Below are 4,481 nucleotides of genomic sequence, written 5' to 3' on the forward strand. Positions count from 1 at the left end.
GGTGCCACAGGATTCTCTGCTGCTTTTACAGATTCAGACTAACACCGCTACCCCTCTGATACTTGACACTTCTGAAAAGTTGCCGATTGCTGAGCTAGAGTCACAAAGGGGACTAAAGCCTTGCAGCACTTGACTTGGGGCCCTGCCACCACAGACACCAACTTTTGTTGGTGCTGGTGGGTGCTTGTGCCACCCCCAGCCCTGACTCCACCCCCTCCCTGCCCCTATTGGATCCCTGTCGAAATCCCTGTTCTAGCCCCACCTCTTCACCAAGTGCTGTATTCTTCCTCCAGGCTTGCTGTGTGAAACAGCTATTTCACAGTGCAAGTGCTGGGAGGGAAGGGGGAGAAGCAGGATGCTGTGGCCTGCTCAGGAGAGGAGGCAGAGGTGAGCTAGGGTGGGGAGCTGCTAATGAGTGCTCTGCACCCACCAATTTTTCTTTCGGCCTGCCACCTAGGTATTCAGGCTCTTTCTTTAAAATTCCAGCAGGATGAGGAGGGAGCTGCCTAACCTAGCCAGTAGGAAATGCAGGAACGGGGGGTGGCCTAAACTCTGACCCTAGAAAGGAGTTAAGCACCCACCTCTGCTCACAATTCACAGCTATGAACCCTATCTGGGAGTTGGGCACCTAGACCACGGCAGCCCTTCTCTATAAAAACAGGAGCCACTACCCCTATCTTACAGTCTAGTAGTTAGAGCACTCACTCAGCATGTGGTAGCCTTGGGTTCAAGTCCCCACTCTGCCTGACATCAAGGGACTTGAACCAGGTAAGTGCTCTAACCAGGAGAGGATTCTGGGTTGTCTCAGTGTCTTGTTGAAGCTGTCCCCCTGTATAAAATACCTACATTTGCCAAACCAACTTGATTTATTTCTTTGACAGCGTAACCAAGTTGTTGGATAGGGGAATGCGTTGTACATAATATACTTAGACTTCAGCAAGGCTTTTGACGCAGTCCCACATGACATTCTGATAAGTAAGCTGGAGAAACACAGGCTTGCCATAACTACCATTAAGTGGATTCATAATTAAACAACCCCAGAGTAACTATTAATGGAATGATGTTGTATTTAAGGGAGGTCTCAAATGGGCTTCTACAGGGATATGTTCTGGGTCTGCTGTTTAACATCTTTATTAATGAGCTGGATGTAGGAATAGAGAGCATACTGATCAGATCTGCAGATGATGCAAAACTGGGGAGGGGGGGGGTTGCTAGTACTTTGGAAGATGGAGCTAAAATTCAGAGCCATCTTGATAAATTGGAGAACTGGGCTCTAGACAACAAAATGAATTCAACAAAGACAAATGTAAGGTTCTACACTTAGGGAAGAAAACCCAATACAGAGTGGGCAATAACTGGCTTGGCGGCAGCAGCACTGCTGAGAAGAATCTGGGAGCTGTGGTAGATCACAGGCTTAACATGATCCAGCAATGCGATCCTGCTGCTGTTAAAAAAAAAAAAAAAAAGTAAATGCAATTTTAGGTTGCATTAATAGAGGCAAAGCATGCAAGCCACAGGTGATAGTACCACTCTAGGTGGTCTGGTTAGGCCTTGGCTGGAGTATTGTGTCCAAGGCTATAGAGAAATTAGAAAAGAGCCAGAGGTGAGCTACAAAGATGATCAAAGGGATGGAATGCAAGCCATATGAGCAAAGGCTGAATGAACTGGGGATGTTTAGTTTGGAAAAGAGGAGATTGAGAGGGGATATGATAGATCTTCAAATACTTGACAGGCTGCTATAAAAAAGATGGAGAAAAATTGCTCTCTTGCCACAGAGGGCAGGGCAAGAGGCCATGGGTTCACACTACAGCATAGTAGATTTACATTAAATCTAAGGGAACACTGCCTAACTGGAAGAACAGTAGGACAATGGAACAGACACCTAGGGAGGTTGTCAAAAGGAGGCTGAATAATCATGAGTCATTTGGGTGGTTAAAAAAATACTAAATCTTGCATCTTGGCAGGGGGTTAAATTAGATGACCCTTGTGATTAGAACTTAGCAGTTAACATGCTTCCCTAGAGTGCTCTAGGTTCCAGGCCCTGCTTCACATACCAGCTGAATGCTCTAACTTACTGGGCTGTAGGGCCTAAAGGGGAGCGGGGGGAATGCAACACCCCCATCCCTGCTGTTTTGTTGGGGGGCAGATCCAGTGGGCACATTCTTAGGCAGCCTTTGAGCATGTCTACCAGATTGGGCTTTGCAGGCAATTTAGGCATGGAAACACCTTGTTTAGGCTCTCAACTGGTTGGTGGTGGTGACAAAAATTTAAGTGGCAGGGGGACTTTAGGTACCTAGACGGTTAGGTGCTTTTGAAAAATCCAAGTGTTGCCTAAATGTTGGACTTTGTCCACTGAGGTGGCAGTCTCCCTTGTGACTCTAGCCCATAATAGGCTATGTCTTACCCAAACCCCTTCTATCTTCAGAGCACTGCAGAATTGTTCTTCCAAATGTATTAGTCCAGTCCAAGTGTGCTACAATTCCTCATATCCAGCCACCATCTGACTTTAGCACCATTTTATCTCCTGCTTTATGCCTACTGACTCCCTACTTTCCTTAATACCCAGCTTGCAACATCCCCTCCCTAAGCATTTTAGAAAACTGATTTAAGTAGTTCTTCACCCCCTGCCCAACCCACTTGAGTTATTCTGCTTCCCCTACTCCAAAGAACAGCCTAGCCCTGCTTCACAGCACTGGGCCTAAGAACGTGTGTGCTACTGCTCAGATAACCTAGCTGAGCTGGAAGTAGCCTGTGAGTGTAGAGGGGATTTGTAGGAGAATCCACTCATAGGTCTGTAACAACTGCTGTGTAACTGAACAGCTGCCTCAAATGAAGTTTGACAACACAGGCTATAAACATTTGACATAGTAAATGGAGCCTATACTTAGGAAGGCTGCTCAGCTCCCCCCAGTGAGTGGATTCCTTGCTCTGCAAAGCTGCCCCTGCTCTCTATTTCTGGTTGATGCTATTTGCATTGGAAGCAGGATTCTGAGGAGTTCCCACCTGGCTGGCGAGCAACTGAAGATACTAAGTTTATGAGTTTGGACTCTAGCACCCTGGGGCTTGGGTACTGTTGTTATTTCCCAGCTAGTGTGACAGATGAGGACAAGGACTCTGCATGTGATCACAGCTGCATGACTCTTTGGCAAGGAAAAATTGAGGCCCAATGCAGAGATACTATACTACACTGCAGCAGGTCCAAGCCCATACTTAACTTCAGCAATTGAGAGGCAGTGCCTTCATATCAGGAAAAAGTAAAACCCTAAACAGCTCGCAACTGCTTGGGCGACAGATAGAAGGACACAGTTCAGATCCCCCACACAGCAGATCCAAGTGTTCGTACAAGAAGCTAGGTGTAGAAAATGGCACTTTCTGCAGTTTGAATAGATATTAAAGACTTGATTAGGTTCTAGCCTCCATTGCAAAAGGGCCAGAGATATAGGGTTTAGTCCAATGGTGCTCAACCAGGGGTATGTGTACCCCTGGGGGCACACAGAGGTCTTCCAGGAGGCATGTCAATTCATCTAGATATTTGCCTAGTTTTACAACAGGCTACATAAAAAACACTAGCAAAGTCAGTGCAAACTAAAATTCATACTGACAATGACTTCTTTATACTGCTCTATCTACTATATCAGCTGTTCTCAAACTGGGTCATGAGTTTGTTTTAATGGGGTTGCCAGGGCTGGCATTAGACTCACTGGGGCACAAGGCAGAAAGCCTGAACAATTTAGCTTTGCAGGGACTCCCTGTGGCTTGGGGCCCCAGGCAGTTGCTCTGGTTACCACTCCCTAATGCCAGCCCTGAGAGTAGGAATAGACATAACATGGAGAAAAACTTGGTACTGTAGCTGCTCTGCTTCCCAGAATTTGAAGGCTCACAAGTGAAAAACAGGCTCAAGTATCACACTGAAATGTAAGTACAATATTTATATTCCAGCTGATTTATAATTACATGGCAAAAAGGAGAGAGTCAGCGCTTTGTCAGTAATAATGTGGCTGTGACACTTTTGTATTTTTATGTCTGATTGTGTAATTTTTAAATGAGGTGAACTTTTGGGGTACACAAGACAAATCAGAGTCCTGAAAGGGGTAGAGTAGTCTGGAAAGGTTGAGAGCTCCTGGTTTAGTCTACCTGTAGCAGAGAAGTGGGGCTCAGATTGAGCTGCCAGATAAGTTCCTTGCTCAAGCATCTCCAGCCCTTCATACTGACAGCATGTCTTTCACCTACAGCTTATGGTGTGCCATGGTTCTCAAACCCATCCCCTTATACCAGCCCTACAGCTTCCCCTTGGATGGGAAAACAACCTAACTTCACAAGTAGTCCCATGGAACCTATCCTACAGAAGTGCAGAGGCTGCTCTCACACCTAGATTAGAGTAGAGTGAGGTGCAGGACTTTGTGAAGGCCCAGGGATTCAGGGGTAAGTGGTGGCCGTTCCCATGATTAACATTTAAGAGCACTTAAAGCAACAAGACACTA

This window comes from Chelonoidis abingdonii, chromosome 1, assembly GCF_003597395.2.
Source record: "Chelonoidis abingdonii isolate Lonesome George chromosome 1, CheloAbing_2.0, whole genome shotgun sequence".
Taxonomy (NCBI): domain Eukaryota; kingdom Metazoa; phylum Chordata; order Testudines; family Testudinidae; genus Chelonoidis; species Chelonoidis abingdonii.